The following is a 14,992-nucleotide window of genomic DNA, read 5'->3' as shown; positions in this document are numbered from 1 at the left end:
GGAGACATAGAAGGTTTTTCCTCTACCCTTGCAACTTGGAAAGGAGACAAATTGGATTTCTTAAAAAAAGAAATAGCCATAGTAGGGAATTTAGATGTAACTTCACTAAACAGCCAAAAAACCAAAATGTAAAAGAGAGAGCTTTGAATGGGTGGGCTCTTAGAAAAAGAGACCCTTACTAGATGAAAACCCAGATCTGAGAATGTTTTCTTTAGCCAGATGAACAAAACCTCCAGCACATACTTGTACCAGATTGATTAGAGAAAAAGCATAATCAATTTAAATATCACCAGATTCAAAATCCTACATAATGTATCCAGAACTGATTTTTGGCTAGGAAGAAACATTCTGTAACCCAGACATCAAATGATTGACATGAGTCTTGATTTTCACAAAAGTTTGCCTGGGAACCTATGTTATTTGCAGGAAAATCCTACATATAGTCAGCTCAACTTTGGGTGCATCACTCATCTTCACTGAGAGGTGAGGGGTGTCTGCACCCTGATTTTGGGGGTGTATACCTTTTTCTATTCTTTAATATATCTTAGCTTATGCCTTGCTTGTGTCTTGTGTTCTGAAATTCTTATGAGAAAATTCATGTTAAGATGTAAGTAGCCCGCTGCCAGCTCTGGCCCGCCCGCAGGTTGCTTCAGTGACCAGCACAGGGCGCCAGGGACTCCCCCAAGCAGCCCAGCCCCCTCCGGCGGGAAGCGCCTCTCTAGGCTAGCTTCCCGGGGCAGACCGTCCAGTGAAAGCCTCTCAACGCAGAGCCAGCCACAAGTCCCCAACCCAGTGGAGATATTCGACACGCAAGCAGCTTCTGGGACCAGGGCTGGGCAGCCAGAGACCTCTCCAGGCAGCACTGTCCCCCTCCAGCTGCAGGCTTTTTCCACGGGGCGATCCAAGATGGCGGACTAGAGGGTGACTGCATCTCCAGTCGCCCCAGAACTCAGGATTCAAGAAGGGGAGGCATTGAGAGACTCAGACTAAGATAGAACCACTGGGTGAGTCTCCCCTACCCAGCGAAGCTCAGCTGGGCGGCAGGCCCGGATTCGAGTGGCTTATTAGAGTGGGACAGGGCAGATAGCGTCTCCCCCAGGCAGCTCTGTGCACTCTGGCGGTGGGCTCCGCCCACAGGGACAGATCCTCCAGCCTCTCAGATCAGGCCCCCCAGTGAGAGCCCTTCTGCACAGAAGCAGCGCGGCCAGCTCTGGCCCGCCCCGGCCAGCTCCGATCAGCCCCACTGCCAGCTCCAGCCCGCCTGCAGGTTGCTTCAGTGACCAGCACAGGGCGCCAGGGACTTCCCCAAGCAGCCCAGCCCCCCTCCAGCAGGAAGCGCCTCTCTAGGCTAGCTTCTCGGGGGAAATCACCCAGTGAGAGCCTGTCTACACAGAGCCAGCCACAAGTCCCCAAGCCAGTGGAGACCTCCGACCTACAACCAGCCTCTGGAACCAGGGCTGTGCAACAAGAGACCTCTCCAGGTCTCTCTCCCTGGAACCAGTAGCGGGCTAGGGGCAGCGTTCTTCGGAAGCACTGCATTATCAAATTAATCCAAGACTTCTGGCTACTGAAGGCTGGTAAGTGATACACTGGAAATCTACAGGGTCACTATAAGCCAATAGAGGAAATCTACAATATCACAGAGTCCCATTGACATCTGACCAATATGAGAAAACAAGGGAAGAAAATGTCCGAAACAACCTAGATACTATATCAATAAAACCCAATGACAGCAACAGCAGAAGAAAGGTCCGAAAAGGAGTTAAGAATGTACATAATTAAAACACTCAGGGAAGCAAACGAGGAGATGAAAGAACAAATGCAGGCATTAAATGAACGCACTAATCAACAGTTAAAAGAGCAAATAATGGAAGCAAAAGAGCATTTCAATAAAGAGTCAGAGATACCGAAAAAAAACCAAACGGAAATCCTTGAAATGAAGGAAACAATAAACCAAGTTAAAAACGCCATAGAAAGCATAAACAATAGGATAGATCACCTGGAAGACAGAACCTCAGATATTGAAGTCAAAATATTTAATCTTGAAAACAAGGTTGACCAAACAGAGAAGATGGTAAGAAATCATGAACAGAATCTACAAGAATTATGGGATATCATGAAGAGGCCAAATTTAAGAATTATTTGGGATTGAGAAGGCTTAGAGAAACAAACCAAAGGAATGAACAATCTATTCAATGAAATAATATCAGAAAATTTCCCAAATCTCAAGACATGAAGTGGAAAACCAAGTACAACAGGCTTATAGGACTCCAAATATGGCAAAATTACAACAGACCTACACCAAGGCACATTATTATGAAATACCTAACATTCAAAATAAAGACAGAATTTTAAAAGCTCGCGAGAGAAAAGAATCAGATTACATTCAGGGGGAAACCAATAAGAATATCAGCAGATTTTTCAGTCCATACCCTAAAAGCTAGAAGGGCCTGGAAAAACATTACTAAGCCCTGAAAGAAAATGGATGCCAACCAAGAATTTTTATACCCAGCAAAACTTACTTCAGATTTGACGATGAGATAAAATCCTTCCACGATAAACAAAAACTAAAGGAATTTGCTAAAAAGAAAGCCGGCATTACAGAACATTTCTCAGCAAAATATTCCATGAGGAAGAGATGAAAAAACAATGATGTAAATCAGCAATGGGAGGAACTAGCCTAAAGGAATAGCCAAATAAAGTACAACCAAATCATGTCAAAAAACAAAATGAGTCCAATGACTAGGAATACAAATCATATCACAATAATAACTGTGAATGTTAATGGCCTGAACTCATCAATCAAAAGACATAGACTTGCAGATTGGATTAAAAGAAAATCCAACAATATGCTGCCTGCAAGAGACCCATCTGCATAGAAAGAGATACCCATGTACTAAAGGTGAAAGGATGGGAAAAAACATATCATGCACACGGACACAACAAACAGCTGGAGGTATCCATCCTCATTTCGATAATGTGGACGTCAAGCCAAAACTAGTCAGAAGGGATATAAGAAGAACATTACATACTGCTTAAGGGAAGCATAAATCAGCAAGGACATAACAATCATAAATATCTATGCCCCGAACATTGGCTCATCCATGTACGTCAAACAAATCCTTCTCAATTCCAGAAATCAAATAGACCACAACACAATAATTACTAGGTGATTTTTAACACACCTCTCTCACCGCTGGATAGATCGTCCAAACAAAAATTGAATAAAGAAAGCATAGATCTCAATAACACAATCAACCAATTTAGACTTAACCGACTTATTAGAATATACCATCCAACAAAGAAACGAATACACTTTCTTCTCAGCAGCACATGGATCCTTCTCTAAAATAGACCATGGTTTATGCCACAAAGCTACTGTTAGCAAATACAAGAAGATAGAGATACTACCTTGTACTCTATCAGATCATAATGGACTGAAATTAGAAATAAATGACAGAATCAAAAACAGAAACTTCTCCAATACTTGGAGATTAAATAATACACTATTATACAATGAATGGATAACAGAAGACATCAGGAGGGAAATTAAAAAATTCTTAGAAGTAAATGAGAACAAAGACACATCATATCAAAATCTCTGGGACACTATGAAAGCAGTACTTAGAGGAAGATTTATTTCATGGGGCGCATTTAACAAAAGAAATAGAAATCAACAAATAAACGACTTAACACTACAGCTCAAAGCCCTAGAAGAAGAAGAGCAGACCAACACCAAAAGTAGTAGAAGACAGGAAATAGTTAAAATCAGAGCTGAATTCAACAAAATTGAAACAAAAGAAACAATCGGAAAAATTAACAAAATAAATAGTTGGTTCTTTGAAAAAATAAACAAAATTGATAAACCCTTAGCCACACTAACAAAGAGAAAAAGGGAGAAAACTCAAATTACTAAAATTCGGAATGAACAAGGAAATATCACAACAGATATTTCACAACGAGTGAAATACAAAACATAATTAGAAGCTATTTTGAAAATCTATACTCCAACAAAACAGAAAACCTGGAAGACATCAACAAGTTTCTAGAGACATATGAATTACCTAAACTGAACGAGGAGGACATACACAAATTAATTTCAAGTAATGAAATAGAAGAGGTCATCAAAAGCCTACCAACAAAGAAAAGTCCGGGGCCAGATGGGTTCTCAGCCGAGTTCTACAAAACCTTTAAAGAAGAGCTCATTCCAATACTTCTCAAAGTATTCCATAAAATAGAAGAGGAGGGAACCCTCCCAAACTCATTCTATGAAGCCAATATCAACCTGATACCTAAACCAGACAGAGATACATCGAGGAAAGAAAATTTCAGACCAATATCCTTAATGAACATCGACGCAAAAATTCTCAACAAAATTTTAAAAAATCGCATACAAAAATATATTAAAAAGATAGTGCCTCACGATCAAAGTGGGTTTTATCCCAGGGATGCAAGGTTGGTTCAACATCCGGAAATCAATAAATGTCATTCACCATATCAACAGACTAAAAGTTAAGAATCACATGATTATTTCAATAGATGCAGAAAAAGCATTCGATAAAATACAGCACCCCTTCATGCTCAAAACACTAGAAAAAATTGTGGTAGTGGGAACATTCCTTAACATTGTGAAGGCCATCTATGCTAAGCCCATGGCCAATATCATTCTAAATGGTGAAAAACTGAAAGCATTCCCCCTAAAAACTGGAACAAGGCAGGGATGCCCTCTTTCACCACTTCTATTCAACATTGTTCTTGAGACTCTAGCCAGAGCAATTAGACAAACCAAAGAAATTAAAGGGATACGAATTGGAAAAGAGGAACTCAAACTATCCCTGTTCGCTGATGACATGATTATATATTTAGAGGAACCTGGAAATTCTACCAGAAAACTCTTAGAAATCATAAGTGAATTCAGTAAAGTAGCAGGTTACAAGATCAATGCTCATAAATCCAATCCATTTTTATACATGTGATGAATCTTCAGAATGAGAAATAAGGAAAACTACCCCATTCACAATAGCATCGAAAAAAATAAAATACTTGGGAATCAATCTCACAAAAGAGGTGAAAGTCCTCTACAATGAGAACTACAGAACACTAAAGAAAGAAATTAAAGAAAATCTTAGAAGATGGAAAGATCTCCCATGTTCATGGATAGGAAGAATTAATATTGTCAAAATGGCCATACTACCAAAAATGCTATATAGATTCAATGCAATTCCAATTAAAATCCCAATGATGTACCTTACAGAAATAGAGTAAGCAATTATGAAATTCATCTGGAAGAATAAGAAACCCAGAATAGCTAAGGCAATCCTCAGTAGAAAGAGCGAAACAGGGAGTATCGCAATACCAGATTTTCAACTCTATTACAAAGCAATAGTAACAAAAACGGAATGGTATTGGTATCAAAATAGACAGGTAGATCAATGGTACAGAATAGAGGACACGGACACAAACCCAAATAAATACAATTTTCTCATACTAGACAAAGGGGCCAAAAATATGCAATGGAGAAAAGATAGCCTCTTCAACAAATGGTGCTGGGAAAACTGGAAAACCATATGCAACAGAATGAAATTAAACCCTTATCTCTCACCCTGCACAAAACTCAACTCACAATGGATCAAGGACCTCGGAATCAGACCAGAGACCCTGCATCTTATAGAAGAAAAAGTAGGCCCAAACCTTCAACTTGTTGGCTTAGGAGCAGACTTCCTTAACAGGACTCCCATAGCCCAAAAAATAAAAGCAAGAATCAACAACTGGGATAGATTCAAACTAAAAAGCTTTCTCTCAGCAAAGGAAACTATCAGTAATGTGAAGAGAGAGCCTACAGAGTGGGAGAATATCTTTGCCAATCATACTTCAGATAGAGCGCTAATATCCCGAATCTATAAAGAACTCAAAAAACTCTACACCAAAAATACAAATAATCCAATCAACATATGGGCTAAGGAAATGAACAGACACTTCACAGAAGAAGATGTACAAGCAATCAACAGATATATGAAAAAATGTTCAACATCTCTAGTAATAAGGCAAATGCAAATCAAAACTACCCTAAGATTTCATCTCACCCCAATTAGAATGGCGATTATCAAGAACATAAGCAACAATAGGTGTTGGCGAGGATGTGGGGAAAAAGGTACACTCATACATTGCTGGTGGGGTTGCAAACTAGTGCAGCCACTCTGGAAAGCAGTATGGAGATTCCTCAGAAAGCTTGGAATGGAACCACCATTTGACCCAGCTATCCCACTCCTTGGCCTATACCCAAAGGACTTAAAATCAGCATACTACAGAGGTACAGCCACAACAATGTTCATAGCTGCTCAATTCACTATAGCCAGATTGTGGAACCAACCCAGATGCCCTTCAGTTGATGAATGGATAAAGAAACTGTGGCATATATATACAATGGAATATTACTCCGCCATGAGGAATGACAAAATTATGGCATTTGCAGGCAAATGGATGAAATTGGAGGATATCATGCTAAGTGAGATAAGCCAATCTCAAAAAACTAAAGGACGAATGATCTCGCTGATAAGCGGATGAGGACATTCGGGGGTGGGGGGTAGGAGGGGTTAGTGTTAGGGTTAGGGTTAGGTTTAGGGTTAGGGATAAGGAGGGTGGTAAGAATGAGGAAGAAAGGAATGTATAGAGGGAAAAGAAGGGTGGGAAGGGAGGGGGAAGGGAAAAAAATAACAAAATGAATCAAACAACATTGCCCTATGTAAATTTATGATTTTTAATTCAAATTTAAAAAAAAAAAAAAAAAAGATGTAAGTAAAGAACTCCCAAGATCCAGTTGAGGTCTCTCTCCTTGGAGGGATCTCTTCAGACCCCTGTCTAGTGACAGTTTTAACTGGTAATTTTGTTTTCCAAAAAAATCCAGTGGTGTGGGGACTTAATGATGAAATGTAGTTATGTAAAGAATTCTATAGAGATGATTTTAGTATCTGTGCACTGTATGATGAATTCCAATTTTAATTATTTTGATTTCCAATTTCAACTGAATCTACTAAATATCTCCAAAAGGGTATGGAAAATATCCCATGCTTAGTTTTCACCTCTGTTTTTAAGTTATTTGTTAACACCACAGGCATGTAGAAAACGACAATTTATCGTTCACTAAAACAAATGGCAAAATTCTAGCACATAGTTTTCTTATTATTTTTTAGTTGTAGATGGACACAAAACCTTTATTTTTTTTATTTTTATGTGGTGCAGAGGATCAAACCCAGTACTTCACATGTTCCAAGCAAGCACTCTACCACTGAGCCACAACCCCCTAGCACATAGTTTTTAGCAATATCATTTATTTGCTAACTGTGGCCAACAATGGATATTTTAATGCAGGTTTTGCTATCATGTTTTTTCAGAAATTCTCAAGTAGCCTCAAAATATATTAGCCTCTGACTAAATTCCATTCTTTTCAGCTCATTTATTTTAGTCCTTTTTTTTCATCTGAAATTCCCATGTATGGCCACTGTCCCATAACTGTGGCTCATTTCCCTGAGAAAGAGTAAATATTATGCAAGCTCAATTAGTGAGTTAATAGCAAGCAAGTAAGATGTGGAAGTCTGGATGCACCTTCCTGCAAGAATTGAGTCTCCAAGGAGTATAGCACACGGTTCACCTGCCCGGCAGCTCTCCATCCAGCACACAATGTCGTGCCCCTGCCCACCTGCCACCTGCTATCATTGATTTGTTCTGTTTTTTGTCAAATACTTAGTACTTGCTGTGTCTTGCGTGCTGTGGTATGTACTGAAATATTTCAGAAAAAAAAAAAAAACATAAAGACCCGGTCCCTATGTAACTCACAGGGCTATTACATTTTTGTTCAGCCTTTTGCCTCGCTCATTTAGGAGTGTTTTTAAATCTTCAGACTCTGCAGAAAGAGTAAATGTGTTCCCCTTTGTTTCAAAGTGTGACCTGGGTGTGTGCAGAAGTTCTCAAATAGCCTTAAAATATACACCTACACCTGTATGGGGGGGGAGGGAGGTGGCAAAGTGCTTTCATGCTGCTGTGCTGCCATTATTGTTTTAACAAAGCTTTCCCTAATGTAGAAGAGCAATGCCTGTGAAGAGATAACAATTAAGGGAGGAAAATAAAACATCTTTTTTTTTTTTTTTTCCTTGGAAAAGACCACTTCTCCATTCCCTGGTTGGTGTTAGATGGCCAGATCTGGGGAAGCTGAGGCTAGACATCAGTCCTGCCACATGTCAGATGTGGCTCATGGCACTGAGGGCCTGGCTATGGTTCTTAGCTCTTGCCACACTGGTTGGGAAGATGGAAGCAGGGGCCAGAGAAGAACTGGTATCTCTGTGACTGTGGTGACCAGGAAGTGAGGTGAAGCCCACCAGGGGGGCCACAACAGGCAAGAATAGAGTTCAAGGGACACTGTGCTTCTTTCGATCCCTCCCATTCCTTTCCTCTCTGCTCACTCTGTAATCCTGTGTGGGGTATGGCAAATGTTGGCGATCCCAGCACCCATGAGACAAGGTCTCTGATCCTCGATTCCAGGAGGCAAGCCAAGGGGGAGGACATGTCTACCTCCACAGAGCTGGAGGAGGCTGCACCCAGAAGAGGACAACTACCCTGCACTTCAGGCAAACGGTGTGAGATGTGAGGTGGAGCAGAGACAGGAAGGAGCGGCAGGGGACAAGGCAGAGTGGCCGCAGCAAGCTACTGTTACCAGTTCATGTGGGGGTGGATGGTCCTGCACTGGGTAGAGAGGAGACAAACTTTATCTGCATATTTCCATGCATTTTTATTTTAAATTAAACAAAATAGGATCAAATGTGAACTGCTGATTCTGGGTGTTGCTATATAGAGATTTTAGTCCTATTTATATATATATTTTTTTACTTTATTAACTTTATTCTTTACTATTTTGTTTTTCAAATATAACACATGTGTCTAACCATTCGTCCATGCACACATCCTGTATTATATAGACATATGTAGCTGGACAGATTTCATTTCCTACTGAAAGATAGTTTTTGGAAGCTACCTGAGTCACTGGACCTTTCCTAAAACTCCAGGCCATCACTTGACACACTCACTGGGACATGAGCCTGTCACCCTGGTTCTCTGAGAGAAGCAGATGGTCTCCAGGCGAGCACTGGGTCCTGTTTCCCTCTTTGTGAGTCCATGAGTTAGGAGAGCAGAGGCGGGGAAATGCCAAGAGTCACTGGGCGCATGGCTGAGCCAAGAACTCCAGGAAGCGATGGGAATGGCAGCACTTGGCAGTAGACATCCTCACCTGAGCCGCATGGTACATACCTGAGATTTCCCAGAAGGCATGAGGAACGTTGGGTGGAAAGTTTCACTCTTTCAGCAACGAACAGCAATAATCCACTTGATTCCATGTGAACTGAATGATGAAGAGACATAATCTCACATTAGCTTATCTCTAAGCCTTAGCAGAGCTCAAAGGAAGAGACTATCACTTCCCTTCCTCCTGGGAAATGACAGTTACTCTGCAATATACCACACCTTACATCACATGAAATCAATTTTATCTTTAAAAACTGCTGATTTTTTAAAGCCCTTTTTTTAAAAATACATTATGTAACAAAACTTCAGTACAAATAGCATTGCTCAGAGGCCCTTAAGGGAAACTGAGATCACAGAAGAAAGCGGCTCCTGCTTCCTTGCCTGGTCACTGCCTGGCTGGTCCTGCCCACTGTCTGTGTGCACATGGAGGCTCCTTCTGTTCCATTGCTCTGCCTCTGCTCATGCTGCCATCCTCAGCTGAATTTCCAACTTTCTATAGAGTTTATTTCAACATAGGTACATGACAAGTGTTCAATAAATACCTAAATAAGCAGTTTTTGAAGAATAGTCCTGTGTTCCCTGAAGGTCCCTGAAGTCTATTTTAGATGGTCAGCAAATTATTATGAAAAACTATTTTTACATTAAGATGAGGTTATTTGACTGTTTTTATTCTCAGTATTTCAAGTACAGGAAATATCAATAGATATAATCCTTTACATGGATTGGTGGGGGGTCTTAATTTATAAGACCTTGAGGATTCCTGAAATAAGGAATGTTAAGGATCAGTGCCCTCTTTGGTTAAAGAAACAGCCTTGCTGGGAAGTGCTGGCATGTGCTAGGTGGTACTCAAGGCTCATCTTTAAAAATGACTTAGATTTGATGTTTCAAGGTATGGGATGTGCATCAGAATTACTCTTAGATCCTCTGAGAGGAATAGTGGCTCTTGAGTATGAAGAACCTCAGATTTAGTTGGGATCAGTGGTTTGTTGAGTTCAATTAGGACTAGGTGGCCAACTTTAGGATAAATTAAATGATAAATCAAAAATGATAAATTGTTAATATAATGAAAACTGTTAGTCTGAATGCTAAGAATCAATGTCAGCTGTTTCAAGCAAAAAATACATTTATTAAAGAATGTTTAGAGATCTGCCTAAATCCCTCGTAGCCTACATGACTGTGAATGAGGTACTCTCATGGCAATACTGAGCTGGATCCTGGGACCTCTGTCCCTGAGCTCTCTGAAAGCTGAGAGATACAGCCCCTGCCCTCCCTGGAACAGATGCTATGAAGACCTTCTCCAGGACATTCAAAACTCATGTTGTTGTGTTGGTATATCCAGTTTGGAATGGTCCAAGACTCATGCCTGTATCCAGGACTGAGAGAGTAAGTTTCTGGGTTTCACACCAGAAATACAAAGACAAAATAGAAAGTTCTCCCAGCATAGAATGGGTGTTTGCAAGGTACTGGGGGCCAAAAGTAAGCCTTCCCCTTGGCTGCCCAACACACACCCTTCTTTTACAATGACATTTTCTGGCAACAGTAGCAGCAGCACTAATAAACATTGTTCTACATACAATAAAAGCACATCCCTCATTATGCACGAGGCATGTTTTCTGTGTGAGTTACGGATGGAATACAATTTAAACTAAAGAAATTTGGTGTATACTCTACCAATGATAAAATGCTTTAATATAAAATGAAACCAAATGAATAATAAGGGATGAAAAATGGTTCAAATAGTCCAACATTGTCTGGTTATAGACTGTATCTGAGTAGTGTTGCTGGATGAACAATACTTCTAGAATTGTCAGCAGTTTGGATCTTAGAAGAGTCTGGAGGGTGACATTTGTGACAAAGACTGACCCTGTTCTCTTTTAGACTTGATTTTTAACAGTAGTCCAGATTCCAGGTTTCCTCCAACATCAGGGATGGTTCCAGATGGTCCCACTCCTCTCTTTGCCCCAACTCCAGATCCCTCCCTGCTTTGGGCCCCATCTCTGCAGATTAGATTTATAAGCATAGCAGCTGCAGAAATAAGTTTTAAAAGAATGTAAAGGGAAGTGAGGTTCTGAATCGTTTTGATGCTCTGGTGATTTGGGGGTTGATCAAGACCATGCTTTTTCAGCAAGAAGCTTTAAAGGCAATCTCAAACCTAGTCCAGGATGTCTGCAGAAAGAACTGGTAGATCAGCCTCCTCTCAGTAGCTCAGCCTGTGGAGATTGAAAATAAAAGGAGGGTTTAACCAAGTGATGACAGACAGCAGGCTCCATCCCTTTCTTTTATCTGAATAGGTCAAATGAACTAATATTAGAAATAAGGGAAGGTTTTAGAATAATTTTAAGGGGATATCTTGATTTAAAAATCACCCTAATGTTATATTGAAACATTCTACATTCAGATAAAAAAAGTTTTACTTTTAAAAGTAAAAATTGATCTCTAAATGCCACTTTCCATTAAATAAGAAGTGACAAAAAGGGAAATGATATATTTTAAAGAAAGAAAACATGCCATGTCACTTTCTAGGAACAACTGGGCTGTGATTTTAAAAGATTTCTGAAGAAAGCAAATATAGATTACAGACTGTAGAGTGTTCCATGTGTTTCTCATTAAACTTTCCACAGCAACTTAAAATGTATTTCTTTCTTCTTTTCCTTCCTCAAATTCAGTGACCTCTAAAAATGCCTCTTTAAAATCCCACATCATTTGGCACTTTTTCAGCCACCAGAAGATTGCTGGTTTTGGAAAACTGAATTGTCAATCAGAATCAGAATCCCATTTAAAGTAGTTTGTGCGCCACAATTTTTCCAGTTTTAAGGGTTGATCTTTGACTTGGATCAATACAAGAAGCCTCCTATGTAATAAGCCTAGAAAGCATGTTAAGAATTGTGATCTTGATCACATTTATACACATTTCCCTTGTATCCAGGACCTTCCGTGGATATCAAAATTTTTAGATACAAGGCCCTTATATAAAATGGATATAACCTACATTTGCATATAACCTACACACCTTTCCATATACTTTACATAATCTCTAGTTACTTATACCTCCTAATAAAGTATAGATGCAATGTTAATAGTTGTTACATTGAATTAAGTAATAACAAGAAAAATGTCTGCACATGTTCAGTACAGACGCAATATTTTTCAAATATTTTTGACCTGCAGCTGGTTGCATACTGGATAAGGAACCCATAGATATAAAGAGCTGTTTGTGTGCATGTGTGAAAGCTGAGAGGCACAGCCCCTGCTGTGTGTGTGTGTGTGTGTGTGCCTATACACACATATGTGTATATGCAGTTTCAAGTTCACAGAAAGACTGCAAGGAAGTCAATGAGATTTCCCATATACCTCTTCCCCACAAGTACACACAACCTCCTTACGATTACTATTCTCCATCAGGCTGGTGCATTTATTACAGCTGATGAATCTACACATAAGTATTACCCAAATATCCCATGTTAAGGATTTCAGCCCTTACCATAGGAGAAACCATTGATCATCAATGCACAGCAAGAGGGTGTTATCTTACGATCTGCTTTTTGAAGAGTTCAAAGACTACAAGATGGAGAAGAGGTTAGAGGACATCAGAGTGAGAGTGGGAGCAGGCAGACAGATGAGGAACTGAGCTGGGATGATGGGACCCTAGATTGGGAGGCAGAACTGTGATGGAGAAGACTGGCTCCAGTAAGGGAATATTTATGGATTAGACTATAAAAAGTTTACAACAGACCATTTCCTGTTACAATAAGAACGCCTTTTAAAGGAAATAATTAAAGAGATAAAGACAAAATATAATATCATATGTACTTTTTAAGTCAATAAAACAGTTTGGATACATAGAAGTCTAAAGGAACTCTTCCAGAGAGTGACAGGTGCCTTCTAGATGAGTGAAGATCAGCAACCTTCCCCAGGGTGACTGTTAACAGGCCTGGGCAGGTGAGGACTGGGTTTGAGTCAGGCACAGAGACTCTTCCGGGGTAAGATGAAATCAGTGAAGTCTTAAATATCTGTGTGTGGGCTGGTGAGATTAATTAAAATCTGGAGAAATTTCAAGGCAAAGTTCATTCTCACTGCCTACAGATTCTCCCTTCTTACCGATTCTCCCTGGGGCGATGTGTACTAAACATGTGGTGTCCCAGGAATCTGGAGACTGGATGATAAATCAGAGTAGGAGATCCCGGAAATAAATGGTGCTGAGATCCCAAGGTCCTGCCAGAGGTGAAGACTGGCAACACACAGCACCTAGCCTACCCCAAAGATGTTAGAAATCAGAGATAACTTGAAACTGCTAGAAAGATGTTGAAGAAAATATGAACAAACTGGATGAAGAGATGGACAATTTTAACAGAAAATTGAAGTTCCAGAAAATGAGCAAAATGATACCCTGGAAATGAAAGTAAAATATCTGTAGTTAAGAATTCTTTGGATGGGTTCAGATAGTAGATACAATACAGAAAATCAGAAAATACTGTGAGAAAATGACATACCACATGGTGGGGGGGGGGGGCGGCCAAGAAGATATTGAGGAGTTGGAAAAAGCAGGCTTGGTAATGACTGAGAGGACATGAGCAAAGTCAGCTCCTATGTTGTTTTTGTAAAACTGCATGAATGATTCTAATAAGGAATTCAGAGGTGAGGAAGACTGACCCCAGAGAAATTGGGGAGAGGGTGCACATGTAAGCCACATGTGCGTGCTTCCAGGTAGTGGAGCAAGAAGTGGAGGGTAGTTGAGTTTGAAGTGCCTTTGAGGTATCCAGATGGATGTTCCCATTCATCCCTTGGATTTCAGTATCCCCCTCACTGCAGTAAGCTAGTCTACTCATCATCAAGACTTTAATTTTCTCTTATAGGCAGTCTTTCTGACCCCTGCGCTCAGCCCATGTTGGATTAAATCTTCCTACTCTGTGTATTCATTAAGCCCCAGAAGTTGGTATAGTAAAGTTCTCAAAAAAAATTGAGGGGGGATATTTTGAGGAATGTTTTTGGGATTTCAGGCATGCACCACTGTGTCCAGCTAAGAGTCTATCATTTTAAAAGTATTGCAAATCTACCAACATGTCCATACTTTTGAGGACCAACCATGTAAACATCCATTCCTCACCCTGACCTCACCCTTCTGTAGGAATTAGACTTGACCTGACTACAGCCATGGTGTTTTGCCCACCAAGCAATGGTGACATGCTTTCCAGAACCTATTGGATAAATGAAGTCGTCAAGATAGCCAAGTGCTTTGTGCCCCAAAACTATGTTTTTTGTTTGTTTGGTTTGGGTTTTTCGTGTGTGTGTGTTTTTTTTCTTTTTCTTTTTTCTTTCTTTTTTTTTTTTTTTTTTTTTTTGGTGGTGTTGGGGATTGAACCCAGGGCCTTGTGCATGCTAGGCAAGCATTCTACCAACTGAGCTATATCCCCAGCCCCAGTATGTTTCCTAATACCCTTAATAACAGGTATGTTCTGGTTGGTTGTGGCCCTTCCTCCTACTTCAGGGAGTGGGGATCTTGCTGCCACATAAGGCACACTTATTAGTAATAGTAGTAGTAGTAGAGCTTTATAGTTATACATAGTAACTAGGTTCATCCCAACAAAATCATACATACATGAAATTCAATTTTCAGTTCATGATTCTCCTTTCTCCCTTTAGTTTGTCTATTTATTTATATTCGATTGCTTCTTTTTACTTATGCAGACGTGAAATTCCATAT

The sequence above is a fragment of the Sciurus vulgaris genome (genome assembly GCF_902686455.1).
Source record: "Sciurus vulgaris genome assembly, chromosome: 6".
Lineage (NCBI taxonomy): Eukaryota > Metazoa > Chordata > Mammalia > Rodentia > Sciuridae > Sciurus > Sciurus vulgaris.
The sequence above is the reverse complement of the archived record's forward strand: the minus strand, read 5'-3'. Positions refer to the sequence as shown.